The 23,240-nt window shown below is 40.0% G+C and overlaps 1 long non-coding RNA gene and 1 pseudogene across 2 annotated transcripts in view; both read left to right on the forward strand.

Annotated features, from left to right (window-relative positions):
- Positions 1 to 23,240, forward strand: part of LOC307038840 (protein-glutamine gamma-glutamyltransferase 2-like) — a 69,677-nt pseudogene that overhangs the window by 24,313 nt on the left and 22,124 nt on the right. Inside the window, exons 9-11 of the transcript XR_013810658.1 lie at positions 328 to 451; positions 16,325 to 16,596; positions 18,170 to 18,313. The product of XR_013810658.1 is annotated as a protein-glutamine gamma-glutamyltransferase 2-like (transcript). The remainder of the gene's footprint in view (positions 1 to 327; positions 452 to 16,324; positions 16,597 to 18,169; positions 18,314 to 23,240) is intronic.
- On the forward strand, positions 3,812 to 12,039 carry LOC307038585. The gene is made up of 3 exons (XR_013808039.1): positions 3,812 to 3,828; positions 4,317 to 4,338; positions 11,776 to 12,039. It is a non-coding gene; the product is annotated as an uncharacterized lncRNA (long non-coding RNA).

Consider the following 23,240-nt stretch of genomic DNA (forward strand, 5'->3'; position numbering starts at 1 on the left):
TTTGTAAATCACTTTGAATTGCCTTGTGTTGAAAGGTGCTATATAAATAAACTTGCCTTGCCTTGCCTTGGTTCGGGGCCATCTTCGTGCGAAATTCACAATTCCATATTCGTGTGTCAATTTCGGAACAGTGTGACAGGGGCTTAAAGGAGAGACAAACCAAAAATATGATACCCGATTTGTCTTCTCCGAGGTCAATGCCGACTGTGTCGACTGGCTGGTCAGTTAGCCTCAAACACACTTTGAGGGAATTTAAAAAAACTTTATTTTTCCTGAGATTGCGTTATGATTTAATATTTTTTGTGTCAATTCTCTGTGTTCTGTTAGGTCAAAGCTGACAACTCAGAGGTGAAAATCTCCACTAACACTAACAGAGTGGGTCAAAATATCACCAAGTCTGTCGGTTCAAGGAAGAGGATGGATATCACCGACAGTTACAAACACAGAGAGGGTGAGTTCGCCTGAAGAACACTAACAGCAGGGGGGGGGCAGTGACTACACCGTATGTACCTACCATAGGTTGCGCTAGACTTTTTCGCTGCCCGTCATTTTGACGGACAGCATCGTAACATTTCCGTCAAATTCCATTATTACCCGTCGGTCTGTACCATAGGTCTGTACACAACTGACGGGGGGGCGGAAGAGCACGCTCGTGAACTGTCAACGGGGGGGGGGATTAGCGCCGGTGTTATGCCGTGTTGTGCATGCCCACTGCACCTCGCGGGAGCGCGCCACAGTGTAAAGCATAAACTCCCAGACATTTCAATGATTTGTACGGCATAGTTAGGTCTGGAAACGACATAAGGGCATAACACCGGAGCCCTGCTGCGGGGAAACTTTGGCGCTGTTCTGAATTTGTTCTAATCTGTCAAAATGACGGACAGCTTTCAGATTTTTCCCTAATTGTCAAAATAATTCCTTCATAGATGGAATATATTCGGTTAACGCGACCTCTGGTACCTACTCACACTTGCTAATAGACATTATAACACACAATATTTTAAGTACATAATTCCTGCATTTCTACTTACACCATAGTGTCATTAACACTTTGTTTTGCTGTATTTTTTTCACACCTAAGTATATTGTATGTTGCATTGTTGGAGGAACCTGGGAATTATCATTTTTATTTCCATCAACTGTACTGTATGTGCATATGAAGACAACCTTTGCATCACATTTGTACACGCAGAATCAACTACCTCTTGTTTAACTTTAGCATATTGTTTTGTTTTTAATTCATACTTCAGTCTTTTACGTAGTTCACCTGCATCCTGTGCACATTGTCTTCGTCAACCGTTGTAACCGCTCTCAAGGTGTCAAAAACCACAAGCCCTTCCTAGAATTGTGGTGGACACTTTATGCTTTGCTTCATGGGCGTCACAGCCATTATATGAGGGTGGGACAAGTCCCTCCCACTTTTTCAAATGATTAGTTTAGACGCCCCCACTTTTACCATGTGGAAAGTCCGTGAATCGGTCTATCCACTCGCCGCACTTTGTAGAGCGCTGTGTCAGCGCTTCACTATCAAATCCATTCCACTTGCTTATTGAGAGAATGCCCAAATCAATGATACCTTATTTTGCCTTCCCCGGAGTGCGACAAGTACATTGCGACTGGAGGGAACATCACTGCCGTCTTCAAGTCTTCAGACCCCCGGCTCCTCAAAGACCTCAGCATAGGGCAATTGCTGGTTGCTTTCAGCATCTTTCGGGACGTTCTCTGTTCAGTTTACCCCGAAAGAAGGATCGAATTAGATGCTTATCTGGCCATGATCGGCGATCTTCGCCTTAAATACGGAAGATCCGTTTTCTACTTTTACCATAATAGTTTTTCAAGCAAAGCAGCGCTTCACTTAGCCCATCACAACGTTCGCCTGGATTGGTCCGTGCTGGACACCGAGCTGCTCGTGATGGCTACCGGCGGCCATCAAGTCGCTACGTGCAACAGCTTCTGGCGCAGTGCCACACCTCCCCTTTCTGCCCTTCAGTGCCTCTCTCCGGGCCTAGAGTCTTCCCCACGCCGTTTTCCGGGAATAATAGTCAAAGCCGTCAGGTGCAGCATAAGCAAGACGAGAAGATTTGTCATAACTTTAATGAAAATGTTTGCTCCTAGGGCTGCAACTAACGATTATTTTGGTAGTCGACTAATCGGTCGATTATTTTTTCCATTAGTCGACTAATCTAACGATTATTTCTGTCACACCCTCCATCTCTGCTTCCTGTGGGCACGGCTCCTTTTCCGGGCTCCAGTGCATGTTTTACCTCAAGTCTGCACACCTGTGAATGTCACCCTGTTGTCCAGTCCCAGGATCAATTCAATCGCATTTTATTCTTGTCATTTCGCAGACCCTTGTTAATTATTATTTTAAGTTTGGAATTAATTACAGCGTCCATAAAGCTCTAGTGTGCTCTACTACGCTGTAAGCTTGGCGCTGTTTAGCAGCTCGTTGGTGGACACGCAACCTCAACATAACTGAAATAGCGTTTGCTTAGCAAGCATTAACCATGAGACGTTCTGTTTTCCAACATGTAAGCTAACGTAAACATGACTATGGCTAACTTGCTCAAACTTACCCATGATCCAAAGTAGCAGTCCTCACGGTTCCAGGGTGCTTGCGTTTTAAATGCTCGTGCATCACTGTAGTGCTGCCGTGGAATGCCAATTCCCCTTTACAAATTCTGCATTTCACTGACTTCTTTGGCTTGTCGTCTGTGAAATACTCCCACACTTTTGAAACTCTCGGTCTCGCTTTTTTGAGCTCTTCATCACCCTCATTCTCTCTCCTTTCCGCCATCGTTCGTATTCTTTCTTCTTTGTTGTTAGTACAGAATGCAGTCATGGCAGACAATGGAGAGTATACTGCCCCCAACACTTCCTGTAGTGCATTGCAGTTACAAATGAACATTTGCGCAGTTTTGAATTAACGTTACCGGCTCTCTGATTGTTTTTATACGACGCGTCGACACTAAAATTCCGCGTCGACGAATTTTTATGATCGACGTCGTCGATTATGTCGACTAATCGTTGCAGCCCTACTCCCACCCATATTGTACATTCCTCCACATCTGCAGTTCCTGCAAGGATGCTCATCCGAGGTCTGTATGCCCCAGGCGCAACCGCAGCTTTGCCACTACCTCGCTCAAGGAACCACGTGGCAGATAATCCTTCCAACCATCACCCCCATTAACGCCACACATTAGCAGCGGCCGTATCAACTCACTCAATGAGGCTTCTTTTTTTTAAATTCACGGATGCTGCCCCATCCGTGGTTTTGGGGGGGTTTCTTCAGTGAGAAAGAGAAGTTCATGTAAGATGATAGAAGACAGTCTAATCACCCAACCAAGCACATCAGCATCTATCTCTCACCGTGGCGTAATTAAACTGCTAATTAAGCTAGTCCTAAATCATGAGTCATGTTTCAGTATTTACCTAAGCAAAAATTATTTATGCTGCTCATATTGCACCTCATATATTTTGGTTTCATGCTCATATGGCTTATGTTAAGCAGGGTATGATATTCATGTATTACTGTACTCAAGCTAACAGCTGCATTACATCGTCTACATCTCCCTCTTTGCCTGGCATCGGCTCGTGCCGGCTATCCAAGATCTCTCCAGTTTACCTATGGTAAACATGCATATAACTGGTGGTGGTGTCTTAAGAACATTTCAGGGCTCGTTCAGGATAGGTGCAGCAACCCTGCCGCAATCAAGGTAATTATTCCTCATTCCTAAAACAACAGGACGGTGGTCCTCCTCTGCCTTCACGTCCTACATTCGGCCGGACATCAACTCCGCGCGGCCATCCAAAGATCTCCCTAACCTGGTATTTATGCATTTTAGTGGTAGTGTTCATCTGTGTAATGTTTAACCCTGCATCGCAGGTCATCGACCATCGTGTCGGCAATGTTTAGTGGTAGTGTTCACGTAAGCCTGGCACTGATTCCGGTCGTCGACCTCTGGTTCAGCATCTTATGATGTACAGTAAGCCCGGCAGTGATTCCGGCCGTTCGTTTAGTGGTAGTGTTCACGTAAGCCTGGCGCTGATTCCGGCCGTCAACCTTCGGGTCAGCATCATATGATGTACAGTAAGCCCGGCACTGATTCCGGCCATCGACTCTTGGGTCAAGCATCTTACGATGTACAGTAAGCCCGGCAGTGATTCCGGCCGTTGTTTAGTGGTAGTGTTCTCGTAAGTCCGGCGCTGATTCCGGCCGTCGACCTTTGGGTCAGCATCTTATGATGTAAAGTAAGCCCGGCAGTGATTCTGGACGATTGTTTAATCCACATGTTAATCTCTCATTTCATCCATAGATCACCACAGTCAGCCCACAAGGTAAGAAACTCATTACAGCTCAGTATGTCATACTTCACTTCTTTGGGGGTTTCTTCGGAGCGGTTCTTCCCCTCCTGAACGAAAACCCGTCAAACCGGGGCCTAATCGCTAAACACCATTCCATTCTCCTGTCTCAATTCTGGCAATCATTATTTAATTCATACAGATGTAGCGATTCATTTCAGACAGTTTGAAACGCGAGGCCCCCGTGATAGATAAATGTAATTTTAATGAAGCCAGCTGCAATGGATCATTGATCCACCAGGGGGTGCAGTGGGGTTCCACACTGGAGCTCATGTGAAATAAAGTCAGATACAGTACGCTGGATGTACAGCGGAACTTTTTTAAGATCCATATGTCACGGATATCATACTCTGTGCTAAATAAGAGACGTGTAATCATTTACAAAACATCACCATGTTGTTATTTAACAAAATAATGTTGTTTAGTCGAAAAAAACGAACAGGAGGAAATGCAGCCCAGGTCTCGATTTTTAATCCTAATTTAATCATCATCTTCACCACGATCATTTATGTTTATGTTCGCCAAATTGACATGAAATCACTGACACATATGAATATACTGTATTCAACTTCATTAAAACGTTATTAACGTGCCTAAACTCAGTAATTCACTAAAAATATTTACATTTTAATGGAGCCTCGTCGGCAGATCAGGATCCCAAAGCGTGGCGGAGGGATCCTGATCTGCATGACGGGTGCTATTTTCCCCATAAGGAACAAGTTGCTGCAAATTATCCCGCTTATTACATGGCCACATTCTCAACAAAGTAACGACATGACTCCCAGTATTAATTGAAATGCTTTTATGGATTTAGAAAATGTTTTTATTGATTTAAAAAATAGTTGTATGTATTGATTTAAATTGACATGCATCCGCTAAGAAAAATAGTCCGTTGTTACCGTTTTTTAAACAGTCTGAATGAAACAGCAGCTCTCAGCTGTGTATTTACACAACCAATGGCCCATCAACCACAGCTCTCTCCCCCCCCTCCCCCCCTGATCTTTCTTCTCCAGCAGCTAAATGAACTGTAGGTTACTCTGAGTGACCATAGACTGTATGTGACAGGCTTACAGTTAGTGACGTAACAACACCATAAAAGCTGGTGGGTTGAAAGCAATACGGGAGGTAAAAATAACTAGAATAATTGTGATTCATTTATTATGGCTTTTATGTTTTTAGTAGGGCCGGGACTTTAACGCGTTAATTAAGATTAATTAATTACCCAAAAATTAACGCGTTAAAAAAATTAACGCATTTTAATCGCACTTATTTTTGCACCGTGGAACATTTCTCACTGGATGAGTTTCAGGGGTACCGATTATAGTGGAGCACCAACTAACGTTCATGACTTCAGACAACAACAAACCACAGTGAACAATAGTCAAACATGAACGAAGAAGCTGATGAGACCGCTTTGGCTGGCCCCGTGGATGGGACATTTTGTTTTAAAAAATAGACGGATGGAAGCGTCGATAAGAGCACGGTTGTTTGCAAATTATGCAAAAAGGAATTCGCATATCACCGCAGCACATCAAGCCTCAAGTATCAGCTCAATGCAAAACATATAGCAGCTAGCGTGGACGTTAGCCCGACTCGGAGTACAAGGACCCACACCCAATTCGCGTTGATCAAACAGTGGCCTATGCAACAGAGAGATTTTATTTTTCATCAGGATATTGGAAGAATAGGAGGGATTGAGGTCAATCACTGGCACTTTTTTTATTTTATTTTAAATGGTACAGTACACTTTATGTTGAACTATTTATTATGTTGTTGGTGCAACTGGCACTTTATGTTGAACTGTTTATTGTTTTGGCCAAGGTTATTGAGATAGTTGGACTAAAATGTATGAGATTTTTTAAATCAACTGTTGGTAAATCAACAAAGTCTGTTATGGCCTCTGAAGCAACAGAGAGATGTTTTCTAATAGTCAGGGTTTCCAATCTTCTGAATGTACTTGAAAGTATTGTGTTTTAATTAAAAAACAAAGTGTTATAGTTTACAGAAGGTCTACCTACCTATAGACTACCTGAATCTCTGAAATGTACTATATTCCTAAATATGGTATTGCTACACTTTCTGGCAAAAATTGCTCTTTTCTGTTGGTCTTGGTTAAGTACCACCTTGAAAAAAATAAACAATGTTTTGTTGCTTAAGCTTATGTATTCAGTCATTATTCAATGGTATACTAAAATCCATGTGAAAAAAATTGCTTCTCACTGTTCTCAGGTCAAATATTTATATGTGATTAAAAATGCGATTAATTTCGATTAATTAATTACAAAGCCTCCAATTAATTAGATTAATTTTTTTAATCGAGTCCCGGCCCTAGTTTTTAGGTATAAAATGTTATGTAATTCAGGCTTATAGTTCACCCTTCTCTAAAAGCCTTCAACAATGACAATATTCATAGTAATTTAATAAATCCTTCCAACACACATTGTAAAAAATAGCCTACTGTAAGTTAAGAAATCATTCCAATATGTACATCTTCTGATGTAACAACAATAACATTATAAATTGTAACATAGCTGAAGATGGTATTGCACATTTAGCTTTGAGTGTTACTGACCTGAGATGTTTTTATTACATGTATTAAGGTGACTGAGGCTTTTTAACATACAGGGATGCAAACTCATCAGGTATGAAAAAGGTGACAAGGATCCGAGCCCCTGGCTCCCCCACCCCACAGAATATCGGCTTTAAAATGAGGAATAAGAGAGGATATTAGCAGAACAACTAAAGCAGCAGTGTTAATAATAACAGAAACGCCAAAGAGTCACATCTAATAGAAATATATAAAAGCATTTATTTCAAATTGTGGAGCAGTCAGTTTATAATTTTGGCAGCACTGTTGAGCATTTTGAAAATGTATTTTCATGCCTCTGTGCAAGGCTTAGTCTTTCTATCTTTATAGCCACATGGTGTAAAGTAACTAAGTTCATAAACTCAACAAGTACTATACTTGGGCACAATTTTGAGATACTTGTACTTTATTTAATTATTTCAATGTTTTGTTACTTTGTTCTTCTACCCCACTACAGTTCAGAGGTACATGGTGTACTTCTACTCCACTACATGTATTTAATACCTTTAGTTACTTTACAGATGTGGATGAATGATGTGAAATATAATCAAGTGTTAAATCAGACTTTAGTTCCACCTGGAGTAAATCCACAAGCTACCCTGCAGTATACAAAGTCATTCAAACTAGCTGCACCTTTACCAGCTTTGAGAACACTTTCATGATAAATCATTATAAAAACATATCATATATATTATTCTGAAATGGACCAATCTGCACAATGACTACTTTTACTGTCGCTACTTTCACTATATTTTGATGAGAATACTTTTCTACTTTTACTTGAGGAACATTTTGAATGCAGGACTTTTACTGTAACAGAGTATTCCTACACTCTGGTACTTCTACTTTTACTCAAGTACAAGATCTGAGTACTTTTACTTTTACTCTAGTACAAGATCTGAGTACTTCTACTTTTACTCAAGTACAAGATCTGAGTACTTCTCCTTTTACTCAAGTACAAGATCTGTGTGCTTCTACTTTTACTCAAGTACAAGATCTATGTGCTTCTACTTTTACTCAAGTACAAGATCTGAGTACTTCTACTTTTACTCAAGTACAATATATATATATACTTATACCACCTCTGTTTATAGCCTATGAAAAAACTATTAGAAATAGAAGGCTAAAGCTAACGTTAGCAGATAGTGACAATGTATGCTAGCTAACTAGCTCAACGATTCCTTAAATAATATTGCCACAGAAAAAAAATTCAGTTCACATCACGCTCTGCCGCTCCATCAGGGAGCTCTGCTCTGAACACCTGAAGGGCCCGTTCTAACAGCTGTTCACCAGCGGTCCAGTCTGTGCCACAGTGACTCCGGACGCCCAGTTAATATTAACGAACGCACCCGTAGGTAATGTAGCTGCTGAAGCTAGACCATCATCATCTCAGGAGCAGAGCCGACAGGCAGGAAGACTCGAGCACACAGCTCGCACTTCATTATAATATATATAAAAAGAACACCATGCGTGTCATGATGTCACATAACAGCTCACGGCCGCAGATTACTCCGGGTCCCAGACCCCCCCATACCCCAAAAATATTTTTATTGCAGATCTACATGAATCACACAAACTACCTATTTTGGATTCAAAACGGCGAATTTCGCCGAAAGGTGACAAGTTTGCATCACTGAACAGAGACAGAGCACAACTGAAACATAACATCTGAAACGATGTAACAACATAATACACTTTTTGGGGATGCTTGGGATGTGAGGAGTGAGGGACACGGCTTAGAACGGGCGTGTCGCCTGGCAGGACAGGAGAGTCTGTGCACCAGTCTGCCTTGATCTATGAATTCATGTCCGTGACACTCACTGCTGCCCACAGCTGTTTTATAGAAGGAAAACCTCCTTCACTTCATGAAAGTGTTTTAACCACACACACCTCTACACACACATGACGGGTGTTATTTTCCCCATAAGGAACAAGTCGCTGCAAATTATCCCGCTTATTACATGGCCACATTCTCAACAAAGTAACGACATGACTCCCAATATTAATTTAAATGCTTTTATGGATTTAGAAAATGTTTTTATTGATTTAAAAAATAGTTGTATTGATTTAACAAATAGTTGTATGTATTGATTTAAATTGACATGCATCCGCTAAGAAAAATAGTCCGTTGTTACCGTTTTTTAAACAGTCTGAATGAAACGGCAGCTCTCAGCTGTGTATTTACACAACTAATGGCCCATCAACCACAGCTCTCTCCCCCCCTCCCCCTCTGATCTTTCTTCTCCAGCAGCTAAATTAACTGTAGGTTACTCTGAGTGACAAGCTTACAGTTAGACACAACACTGTCATTGCAAGTGACCCTCAGTTAGTTGACTTTTATGTTCAACTGCTAAATTCGTTACTGATAAAAAAGGGTTTCTTCTGTACCTAATTACCTTAAAGGCCCAGTGAAGTGCATGTTTTTGCACCAAAATGAAATGGCAGTTTCATTCCTTACATATCATTGTGCCTGTTCATGGCTAAAATAATGTTTAATAATTCATAATTAATGAATTAATGAATTATTAATTTTGCCGTCTGAGCCTAACGGAAGTTGCAGACGATAGTGGCTGTGACGTCACAAGATGTACCCAGTTGCGATTGTAAACATGGCGGAGACTCTGGAAAGTGATACTAGTGTGAGAGAAATGATTGATTTGGACAGCTTTTCGGACAGGATAGATGAGGAAAGTGATCAATCTGGTGCACTTTGAGGGCAACATTAAGAGATTTATGGATACAGCTCTCAACACTCATATGAAACATATATTTCAATAATCAAAAAACATTGGAATGATTTCTTAACCTATTTTATACAACTAATATTACATAGATGGAAATATTTGTTTACATAGATGACCAAACCCACTGAGATAACTTAGGCTACAGTTTACCTCCCTGAGCTGACGTTATCTCTCTCAGTCCCACAGGAGAGCACTCTCCCTCTCCTTATTGTTGAAACAGCTAATCTCCGTTAGCTCCGAGCTAGCACCAGATGCTAACAACAACCCTGTAACTCTGTCAGTCTCTCTTTCTCTCTCTCTCGAATCGACCACTGGCCTTTATTTATCATGATCAATCAAAGAATCTCCGAAACAATGACACCAGCCAGGCTCACCTTCATCTTTTGGGAACAGAAACTTCGCCACTTCGGCAGACTTGACATTACTACAGCCAGCGGCAATGCATCGTTTCCCCTGTGTTTTTCATCCCTCTTTCTTCACTGTCGCCTCCATTGTCAGGTTTTCTCGATTGGCAATCACTTCCAGTCGACTCCGACACACTTTCCAGGAAAATACTAGCTCAAAAACGTTGAGAAATTCGACTTTGAAAAAGAGAAAAAACGAACGGTGGTGAATGTAAACAGTGCAGCGGCGTCCATCTCGTGACGTCACGCAGTAGATCGCAAGCCACGCCCACGAAGGCGAAGGTCGACTGCAGATTTCCCCGGAAAATTCAAAACTCGTCAAATTTGTTGCTATTCCAACATTTTTTGATATGGGTTCCAATGGACAATTTTGGTCATTACTATACGTATTAGCATAACAGATCATGCACAGGTGCACACTTCACTGGGCCTTTAACACTAGAACCGCCAGAGGTTTTTGTATAGGCCTACCTAAACCTGTCAAATCCCGCTATTAGAATGCAATTTTTAACAACATAGGGTGCTACATAACACACTTTCAGGAAAAGTCATGGACTGGGAGACTTTAATATTTTATTGAAAAAAAGTTACATTGCACACACACAACACACATCACACAAATTGACCCGATTGGCGGTTCTAGTGTTAAATAAACTCACTAATTAATGAAACCAGTTCAATACGCATTATTCTTATTCTTATCATTCTCTATGAGCGCTGAAGTAGTCTTAAAATCAGATCTGTTTTTTAAATGAAATCTGACGGCAGGCAGTTAGCTCTGATCACCTATGATAAATGTGCCACACCTAATCTGGCCATTCAGCCACAGAGCTCCCTCTATACAAATCAAACTGTAGACGGTGTGAAAGCACCTATATTGTTTTAAATAATGGTCGGAATGTGACCTTTGAGCCTTCTGAATTACCGTGGGACAGCACATTCTAAACTAAAATGTTCAATCAATAAAGTAACATCTTATCTTATCTTAATAATATCTTCATATTAATAATAATAATAAATCATACAGTATATGTCCGAAAGGGAGCAGGAGGAAGCAAACACAAAAATATACAAAAAATATACTGCATATTAAAGCAAACAATTGTAAAGGTTAAAGTATGAGCATAACAAATAAAGAAGTGTAATGTAAACATTTACATTATAATTATGATTATTTAATATATAAAGACTATATATTATTGAATTACAAGATTAGATATACTTTAGTTGATCTAAAATATTGATGTGTTCAAATGCTCTTCAAAACACAACTGAAAGTCCATGAAACTTGTCTTTCTGTATTTGTGAATGAAGCGCCATCTCCTGGTTAAAACCTGAAATTGAAAATCTGGCAACGCACTCTTGGAAAATAGTGGGAGGGCTTAACATTCCTCTATACTGGTCTTTGGCAGGTCGTAGGCAGGAAGCTGTAAGCTGGATTCTGAGATTCAGTGCTACATCTGTATGACGTGTCCCAGTAATAAATATGTATTTCATACATCAACGTCTCTACTGATTGAAATGAAGCTCAGCGCAAGTTCAAGCAGGTAGACCAAGCTCTTCATTCATATTTCACGTCACTTCCTTACCCTCCCCCCTCATTAGGTGATCGGAGGCATCACTCCCCAGCTAACCAATCACTCCTAATCCCTTTATATCTGCTCTTCCCTCCTGTCAGCTGTCATTCCAGATGACAATACGCAACCCTCCTCCACCCCTCTCGCCTCCCGTCTCCTACAGGACCAAGCTAATCCTTCTCCCATCACCACCACCAGTGTCTAGACCCCGGGGGGTTTCTTTGGAGCGGTTCTTCCCCTCCTGAATGATAATCCTGCAAACCGGGGCCTAATCGCCAAACACCATTCCATTCTCCTGTCTCAATTCTGGCAATCATTATTTCATTCATATGACGTATCCCAGTAATAAATATGTATTTCATACATCAACGTCTCTCCTGATTGAAATAAAGAACCGGGTGATTTGCTACCGCAATAACTAATTTCTCCTCCATTTTCAGGAATATAGAAAATGAACTGCGGTCTGGCTCTCCCAGCCTGCACGCGGTTTGATTGGCTAGCGCTTGTACTGTCAGATTTGCATAAATGGGATTTGATTGGCTGACGCTTCCACCTCAGCTTCAAAAGTTGAACATTGCTCAACTTTTGAATCCTGAAAATCTTCGCTTTGCTTCCCCACAATGCAGTTCGGCGAAAAGCGAGGCAAAGTGACGTCACCCCATTCAAAGTCAATGGGCAGAAGCGTTGGAAGATATTTTTAACGCTGCTGTGTGGACGGGCCGTGAGAGATTATTTTCTGAGTTCTTTAACTTCGGTACTCTCTCTCAAAATGGTAATGTGTATTATATTTTAATTATACTTCTTATCATTCAGAAGCTTTTTGTGTGTGTTTATGTTTAACTGGCAATTTCCATCCCAGTATTCAGTTAACTATTTATTTTCTGTGCACATTACATAGCTAATATTCTACCTACTACTTGGGAGTTTAAGTCTTCAAAATGTCCAATGTCACAGACTGGGACTTACTTTAGAGTCAGTTGTATTTACATTCAGTATGACTTGTTATGATTCAATGTGAAAGAGTATACTGCTCAATAAATAATGATCACTTCCCCACCTCTCTTGACATCTAGGCGCTTGAGAGTGAGTCAGAGGCAGAACACAGGGACAGTGGAGAGAGGTCCATTGCTGAGGTGAGTGACGAAAGGGAAATGACAGTTTAGAGTAAATTGTGATGTGGACTCTCATCCCAGAATTCTAAGGAAATCAGTGGGGATATTGAACAGGAAACATTTCAGTCAAGGGGCATCCTATGATCAATATAGACGGAAGAGCAACATTTATTTGAACATTTAAGTCAATGATACCATTCCTAGGTGAACTTAACATCTGTATGGAGTCAGATCAGTCTCAATATTAATAAATGCTCACAGAAGGATTCACAAATGTGTTTTGCGATTTATATATAAATGACTCTCCACAACAATATCTCTCAACGCACTCATAAATATTTATTGTTGTATATAAACGTACAAAAAATGGGCATTTAAACTGCTTTTTATTCATTCAAAGACGGCTCTGAATTAATAATCAAATATGTTTCCTTTCTTTACTACTGGATGAAATCACAAAATGTACCCATCATTTTCGTCATGCTAGTATAGCCACATAAAAGTATCAAACCACCTGTTAAAATGCACCAGAATACAGGAAATATATATATATTATGTCCCCCCCACATTCAGGATGCTTCGTACGCCCATGCTTTGCTTGCACATTCTAAAATGCACAATGAGCATCGGTCAAAAGTTCAGGATGTTCTGTCTGGTTTCATATGTCTAATACAGTGCTTTATAAAGTGTGGTCCGTGGACCACTGGTGGTCTGTGAGCGCCCCCTAGTGGTCCGTGGGTATATTGGTACAATTTCACATTTGAAATAAATACATTTAAGTTCTCCGCCCTCTCGCGGGAATATCTCCGCAATGGAGCGAGTTTAAGTTTCAGCGCAACACCTTCATCACACATGTTGCCACTTGTTTGTACCATTTTCAGGCGATTTGTAATCTGTTCTAGAAAAACGATGTGATTTTAGATATTTGTGGAGTTAGGTGGTCCGCGAGTATTCTTTTATTGGTTAAGTGGTCCTTGGTATGAAAAAGCAAGGTCAAACACTGGTCTAACTAGACCAGTGTTTGAGAAACACTGGTCTAGTTAGACATTAGTGAGAAATACTTCCTTTCCATCAAACCAAACTAAAGCCAATTTAGCATTTTTTATCAATGGTAAGTTTAATAGAGGTAGGTGAGGTACGTTAGGTCTGTAACGGCCACTTAAACAGCAGATCTTTCAACAGTATATTTTTATTATTATTATTTATACAAGTCCCAAGCTACCTGGCAGGATATATAGTAAATGAAAATAAAGTAAAATGTTATTTTGAGCCAGTGCAGTATGATAAATTATACTTTCTGTAGTAGTCCTTTTGATGGAAATACTTGTATACATTTACTTTACAATTAGTAATGTTTTGATTGCAGGACTTTTGCGATAATTTCCAAACTTATTATTCCTACTTTTGCTGAATTAAAAGATCTAAGTGCTTTATTTAAAGGTGACCTATCATGCAAAATGCACTTTTGTACGTCTTTTATACATGAATGTGTCCCCGGTGTTCCAGGGAACTCACCAAGTGTCAGAAAACACAACCCTCTCTATTTTCCTCCATACCCAAATCTCTTAAAAAGGGGCTGCAACGTATCTGATACAAACTGATCCAGATTTGAACACTTCTGTGACGTCACAGAAGTGGCGCTACGGCTATTGGGCCAACTCCATCAATCACGAGGAGACAGCCACGGACATTGCATCAAATATGTTTCCTTTCTTTACGACTGGATGAAATTACAAAATGTACCCTCATTTCCTCATGCTAGTATAGCCACATAAAAGTATCAAACCACCTGTTAAAATGCACCAGGGCGACTGTGGCTGTGAGGGAGTGTGGTCGTCTTTCAACCAGAAGGTTGTGGGTTCGATCCCAGCCCATGCAGTCAACATGTCGATGTATCCTTGGGCAAGATACTTAACCCTGAGTTGCTCCCGATGGCATGGCCAACGGTGTGTGAATGTGTGTGAATGTTAGGTCCTAGAGTAAGGTACACTGCTCTGTAAGAATGGGTCTGAATGGGTGAATGACATGTAGTATGTAAAGCTCTTTGAGGGGTCTTAAAGACTGGATAAAGCGCTATATAAGTACAGTCCATTTACCATTTACCAGAATACAGGAAATATATATATATATTTTGTCCCCCCCACATTGAGGATGCTTCGTACGCCCATGCTTTGCTTGCACATTCTAAAATGCACAAAGAGCATAGGTCAAAAGTTCAGGATGTTCTGTCTGGTTTCATATGTCTAGTACAGTGCTTTATAAAGTGTGGTCCGTGGACCACTGGTGGTCTGTGAGCGCCCCCTAGTGGTCCGTGGGTATATTGGTACAATTTCACATTTGAAATAAATACATTTAAGTTTTCCGCCCTCTCGCGGGAATATCTCCGCAATGGAGCGAGTTTAAGTTTCAGCGCAACACCTTCATCACACATGTTGCCACTTGTTTGTACCATTTTCAGGCGATTTGTAATCTGTTCTAGAAAAACGATGTGATTTTGGATATTTGTGGAGTTAGGTGGTCCGCAAGTATTTTTTTATTGGTTAAGTGGTCCTTGGTATGAAAAAGCAAGGTCAAACACTGGTCTAACTAGACCAGTGTTTGAGAAACACTGGTCTAGTTAGACATTAGTGAGAAATACTTCCTTTCCATCAAACCAAACTAAAGCCAATTTAGCATTTTTTATCAATGGTAAGTTTAATAGAGGTAGGTGAGGTACGTGAGGTCTGTCACGGCCACTTAAACAGCAGATCTGTCAACAGTATATTTTTATTATTATTATTTATACAAGTCCCAAGCTACCTGGCAGAATATATAGTAAATGAAAATAAAGTAAAATGTTATTTTGAGCCAGTGCAGTATGATAAATTATACTTTCTGTAGTAGTCCTTTTGATGGAAATACTTGTATACATTTACTTTACAATTAGTAATGTTTTGATTGCAGGACTTTTGCGATAATTTCCACACTTATTATTCCTACTTTTGCTGAATTAAAAGATCTAAGTGCTTTATTTAAAGGTGACCTATCATGAAAAATGCACTTTTGTACGTCTTTTATACATGAATGTGTCCCCGGTGTTCCAGGGAACTCACCAAGTGTCAGAAAACACAACCCTCTCTATTTTCCTCCATACCCAAATCTCTTAAAAAGGGGCTGCAACGTATCTGATATAAACTGATCCAGATTTGAAAACTTCTGTGATGTCACAGAAGTGGCGCTACGGCTATTGGGCCAACTCCACCAATCACGAGGAGACAGCCACGGACATTGCAGTTCGAAAGCGCTGGAGACGCTGTAGAGCATATGCCAGGCCTGTAGATAGTGCTGTTCTCACAGAATCAGCCCATGAAAAGACTGTTAAATTGAGCAAAATGAGGAATGGCTAAAATGCATGATCTGTTTGGTATTTTGAAAAATAAAAAGTATAAATATGCCTTATATAGGTATGGTCCTACACTATATTATTCAAATATGGCATGATAGGTCCACTCTAAACAGCTGTCTGTGCTGAAGGTATCTCTGGAAATTGACTTTGCAGGACCAGAGAAGGAGAGGGCTGTCTTTAAATATGCCAACACCAAAGATTACTCCAAAGCTGATGAGGAGTTGGGGAGGTTTGAGGTGATGGAGGAGGACGAGGAGGACGATCAGACAGACGACAATGTTGAGGTTGAAGAGACTGATGAGGGCGCCCAGAGTGAAGAGGAAGTCGATGATGAGAGTGAAGAGGAGGATGGGGAAGAGGCAGGGAATGGGACCACAGGAAATCTGGATGCAGTAACCCCGCCAGTGATCATGCATTTTGAAGAGGTGCGTCACATACACTACCAGAAGTTTCCCTTTAGAGCAGAATTCTGAGAAAAAAGACAGAATTACTACTTAAATCAATAACAGTTCAAACTGTAAAAGAAAAAAAGGAGATGTTGACTTTAATTAAATGTATTATGTCAACATATTTCACATAACTGTATTTGGTTAGTTGAACGCAATAATATCAAGTTTAAATACAAAAATATTAGGTTAAACTTAATATTATTGCTTTCAACATTTCAGGTTTTTTTATTTTGCATCAAAGAAACCCCATGAAGTTTCCCTTTAGAGTGGTGCATGACTGAGTCCTAACATTCAGAGTGTATTCATTATTCATTTTTACCACTTACCTCGACTTCAAGCCATTGTTTTGTTTAATTATTTTGTGGTTCAATATCTTGGCAATGGTGAAGTGAAGCCATGCGACCGTGATGTTGTTAATGTATTGCCTAATGTCAGCTTTTTAGAAATTGGTGTTAATGTGGATATTATCCTGCTGAACAAATCAAAGCGTGTGTTTGCCAAAGGTCTCGTTTTATGCAACTTTCCAAAATCCAATGGAAAAATCCAATTTTATTTTTTGTCGAGGGCCGACAAAAATACAGTACTTCTTGTCTTGTTTTTTTCTTTTTGCTTTTAGAAAGACATGAGGTACGCAGTTTATTTTTGACAACATTGGAAAAATATTACATTTATGACCATTTAGCATATTATAAATCAAAGGGTATTCCATTGTTATTGTTGCTCAAAAGGGTCCCAAAGGTCTTGGAAAAAAATATTTGTCAAAAATGTTTCTCATAAAAAGCTTAAAAATTGATTTGCACACCATTTTTATGATTATTATTATTATACGTTCAGACCTTTATTACATTATGGGCACTTACAGAGATTCTTACTTGAACATGAAATATATTTTCATTTTCTTTACCAAGCTTCTTTGAAATTCTGTAGAAATTATTTAGAAACTTGGCTGGTGTACGTGATTTAATGACATGACCTGAGTTACTTCTTGAGAATTTAGACTCATGTTTTGGCACCAATACAGACTCACTTATTGAGCGTGGTGCTTTAGTAACATGATTTATGATTTATGTTTTTTAGGATTTATTCAAGGTGTTGAATTCATTCATTTTGACTTGAATGGTAGCGTACCCTGTATTTGTTTTTTGAGACTTCTACTTATTATATATTACCTGTTCTCATTCTACTCTTATGTTTGAAGAGGCCCTTGTATGCTTTAGGAGGTTTTCTCTTTCTTGTATTGTGTTCTATAGGTTTTTGTGCATGTAAATGGTCTGCAAAGGCTGAAATACATGTGTTCCCTCCAGAGGGAGTTTCTCTCCCAGACACTCCCACCTTGCCTGAAACGCTCTATTGGACTCCTTTGTTTACTTCCGTGACACAGCGACATCACATAACACTTATGCTTCTATCTGCTAGCCCTCCAACACATTGTACGTGAGCCGGCCAGCTAATCAATCAGAGCAGACTGGGCTCTGGTTTCAGACAGAGGGTGAAAAGAGGTGCTGCAGCAGTATATATAATATTATGTCCTCTCACGTGTGCGCTACAGGTGACTCCGCCAAGGAACGGTAAGGATGTGAGGCTGAAGCTGGTGCTGAAAAGTGAGAGCAGCACAGACAGATCGCGCTCCGTCAACATCAGCGTCCAGGCCATGAGATACGACGGTGTACCAACCATGAACATCCAGACAAGGGTGAAGGACAAGATACTGTTGCCCAGGAGAAGTGACTCTTCTGCTAGAGATATTTTTCTGTAAAGAAAAGTATAATAACCATTTCAAATAAACTTTATAATTTTTTGTTTCTTCATCTAAACTGAGGGAGAACCACGATAAGCCTTTAGGCTTTTGGCATCACCTTGCATATTCTGTGTGACTGGCGAAGCCACACACAGTATAGTATTCGACATACTTATTAGACCCTCCAGAAAAACGCGATTCTGCGATCGTAGAATTTACCGCATAATCAGCAAAATGACGCAGATTTTTAAAAGGCCGCATATTTATCAAAAGGCCGCATAATCCTCGCATTTTTCCAAACAAAGTTGAGAAAAAAAAAAGTTAACTCGTCTTGACGTGACGTTATCAGCTCGCGCATCACAGAATGTAAACAACTCTGTATAGAGTGAACGTGTGGAGCTCACACGATAGAGAAAACACCAAGATGAAAAAATCTAATCCATCTCATTTACCGACGAACATTTCTACTAAAGACCGGGCAAAAAGTGGGGGGAAACTATTCTGCACCCCGTGCAACTGTGTGTTGGAGGAGCATACGGTGGCGACCCACTTTGATTCATTCAAACATTCGAAAATGCTTTCTGCTGCTGCGGACAAGAAAGCCATTCAACTCACGTTCACCGAGGCACCGAGGCATCAACCTCCAAAACCCTTTCGAGGGCTACAAGAAACGAAGTGGGTAGCCTACAAGATTGAAGTTGGTCAGATAACGAACGAGTAAATGAAAACAGAATGAGGCGGAGAAGTGTGTGTGTGTGGGGGGGGGGGGGGGGGGTGTGTGAGATTAAAATAGCCCAATTGCTTTTACAATAAATAAACATTGAATGTGTTTAATTGAATAGGAAAGGGGTTTAACGTTAGTGGCACGTTGTGTGTTAGAGAGAATAAATAAGACAGCCCAATATTTAAAAAAATTGTTATTCTTTTCCCCCGCATATTTAGCATATTTCGCAACTTTCCGCATATTTCACCACTTCCCGCAATTTCACCGCATAAAATCACATAAAGACCCCGCATGTTTAATCGCATAATCAAGGATTTTAGCCCGCATAATCAAGGATTTTTGCCCGCGTTTTTCTGGAGGGTCTAACTTATCTCATCTTATCAAACTGACCCACCGTTCTGGCCCAATAGTGATCTGCCAATTTGTCCGGATCTTTCTTCAGAGCAGAAAGAAGTGAACTTTAGACAAACTCCAGCTGCCATCTCCACATTTTACACACAATACCCCCCCAAAAAACAATACATCAGTTCATTGGGATTCCCTGATGCTCACGGTCTGGTAATGTTTTTTTATAGGAGCCATAGTTTTTGAACAGGTGGCAAAATCGTCAGATATAATCCTCAATGCATTCTTAAATGGGACTCAGTGCTGCAGTTGGTTACCGTGATTTAGCTGGGCAGATTGACGTCAGACATCTCATTTAGTTTTTCTCCACCTCGCACTCCCCCAAACCACACACCGCTTCAAAATAAAAGCCCTATAGATGTAATGCTACTTGAACTTATACTAATACGTACATCTGATATCTAACTCCTTCAGCCTACTTTCAGCTACAGAAACCATTCAGCTATTAAATTATTCAGCTATTTCCGGACATTGAGGCTATACATTATATACGTTATTTATACCTTCTTTTAAACGTTTTCTTTTAAATATTAAGCTTCTTCAAAATTGTTCCTTCTCAGCCAGTTTTACATTTCACATTCAATTTTTCCAACAGTCAGGGCAGTTTGAGCTGTAACAATTTTGATTCAAATCATAATGTTTTTGCATTTGTTCTCTCGAGGTTAAGCTACAATCTTACTTGGTTTCTGCTTCTAAAAGCAGCTACAGACACCATTGAACTGAAACTGAAATATTCAGCTTTTTCTGCCTTTTCAGCTAAATTCAGCAACAAATGTACACGGCTTACAGCATCCGCACGCAATTTCAGCAGGAAATGCATTTTCTAGTTTTCTTCTCTTATCCCGCATTCAAGCCCCCAGTGTTCATGTATCATTTATATCTAAATTCTTTACTTTCTTGGCTCTCAATAACTTCAGCATACTTTCAGCTACAGAAACCATTAGAATATCAAAACATTCAGCCTTTTCAGCACATGATGGGAAACTTTTAATTATTTCAAAGACTTTTACAGTTTTTAAAATGTTTAAGTTGTGTTACATTTTTCAGGCCGTTTTAGATGTTATAATGGTTATCTATGGGACGGACTCTTCGGGGCTAGAGTACGTGACATCACTTAGAATGTAGAGGCTCCTTAAAACCTTCAGAAAAAATATTTTAAAACTGCTCTAAAACCCAAAATATACACTCTATTCAAATAATTTCAAAAGATTTCAGTAGCAAGTTAGTCTGGTCTGCCTATATGCCTTCATAATATCAAACGGACCCATCATTCGGGCCCAATAGTGATCTGAGTGATCACCAAGCTCCCAATAGACTCCCATGTTAAATTTGTCCGGATCTTTCTTCAGATCAGAAAGAAGTACACTTTAAACAAACCGCAACTGCCGCAATCTCCTGGTCAGGTCATGTTTTTGATAGGAGCCATAGTTTTTGAACAGGAGCCTCCCTCTCCTGCTGCAGGTGACCATGGTAACCAGTTACTGGGCAGATTGGGGCAGACACAGCTGAGTGACATCATCCAATCAGAGCAGACATGCCCACACATTTGAATACTTTATTTGGTTCCACAAATTATATTACATAAAACAGCGAATCAAATATATCGGGGCTAAGTAGCACAGAACACTTAGGGGAACACATAGCATCTCTAATAGCTGAAACAGAGCAATATTTGGCAATTTGTTTGGCTTTTCTCTTTGACATTCCAGCAATTCTCAGACCAATCATGGTGCATTTATATACATGGCCAAGACTTCAGAATATGAGTATGCTGTGTCTACACTTGTACCCAAAGCTGGTTATCACATAGAGCAGTGGTTGGTATTTGATATACTTGACCTGGTCCATGTACCCCACACACACACACACACACACACACACACACACACACACACACACACACACACACACACACACACACACACACACACACACACACACACACACACACACACACACACACCATTTTGTAGTTTATACCTCTTTTAAATATTAAGCTTCATCGCTATGTGTCCTACTCTTCCAGTTTAACCTTTCACTTTCCAGCTTTCCAACATAGTCTGTTCAGTCTGGGTCTTTTCATACATGAAATACGCAAAACTATTCTAAAACAACAATAATTATGTCGTTATTACATTAACATAATGGCAAGGAATCTTTTTTTATCTCAAGCAAAATGTTGTCTCCATCAAAGCTATTGACAGCCTGTCAAACACAGGCCAATGATTCTCATTGTGAAACTTTGTGTTCTTTAGGATACCCCTTTGTAATTCTCTGGAACAATGAGTCAAATAGTGATGGAAACATAAAGTCACATAATAATGGCCAATGAGCATGTCCTCAAGGGCGGAAAATATTTAAGCATTCTGTTCAAATTAATTTATATTCATGTGATAAATGTCCAAATTTGTATAAAAAAGTAACATTTCTGCATTCAAAACTAAGGAAAGCTGTACAATTTGACATGATAAGGAGGAAAAAGGCCTCTGACAATGCAGATCATTTTTTAACCATAGCCATTTTAAGATTTGGGGTCAAGGCTTAATATTTGGGAGCATAGTGGCCCCCCCTTCCAGGAGCCCCACTGGATTAGTTTTGATTTTGAAATCTTTGTATATAAAAAGCTTGTTAGCTGGCTGTCCATCTCATAATGTTCACATAGAAACTAGCTGTCAATAGGAATATCATTCAGAAGAATTATAATTTCATGAAAAAATCTGTCACAAAAAGAGGTTCCACATTTAAATTCAGGTGTTGTAATGGCAAAGTCAGTGGCCGAACAGCCACATTTACTGCGGCAAATACGGTCAAACATGCTGTCGGCACGTAAAGCAGTGGCAACTATGCCACCATTTCAGCTGACTTTTTCTCAGAAATACTGTCACATAATATCCATATCTTTCAGTTCTAGGTGGATGCTTAGCTAAGCTAACTATGAAACACTTTAACTGACAGGACTCTGGATCAACTGTGTACTGTAAGGTAGCTTCATGTCGAACAGTAAGTCAACATTTTCCAAAGAGCTTTCTTTGAAATCACCGGGTAACGCTAAAGAACATAACATTTTGATTTTATGACAAAGTGTTTATTTAATATCTCTGGCTAGCTATAGCTACTTGCTATCGGTTTAGCTTACCTGCGCACTTCAAAGTAACGTCAGCAAAGCTTTAATATATGTGACCTGCTCTATCATTTTCAGTCACATTGACCCTGAAACACATTTTGAGTTTGATACACTGTTGGAAAGATGAGATTCTTAGCTTTCTAATGATATCAATATTGTTTTTGTCCTCCAAATATTAAGCAAAATACGTCACTTTACATAATGAATGTCATCGAACCATGATTTTGAGAAAAAGGCCTTCAAAGTTTGCAGTACTTTCTTAGGTATTTATTCAAATGAACCATACCATAAAACGAATTCATCTAGAGCTGTTTGCACAAAAACACACACACACACACACACACACACACACACACACACACACACACACACACACACACACACACACAATATACTGTTCTCTTGTTGTCACTTTCATACATCAATACATGGAACAAAGGCACTCACATACACATGCACGCCGTACCAACGTGCACTCCCGTACACTCCCGAACTCACGTGCACGTTCATCAATTTATGTACAAGCACATGCTTATGCGCACACATCTATTCCCATGTACATGGCCATGTGCACACCCAGACCACATGCACACCCGTACTCACGTGCACGCCCGTACTCACGTGCACAC

This window comes from Notothenia rossii (genome assembly GCF_949606895.1).
Source record: "Notothenia rossii genome assembly, chromosome: 5".
NCBI classification, from domain to species: Eukaryota; Metazoa; Chordata; class Actinopteri; order Perciformes; family Nototheniidae; genus Notothenia; species Notothenia rossii.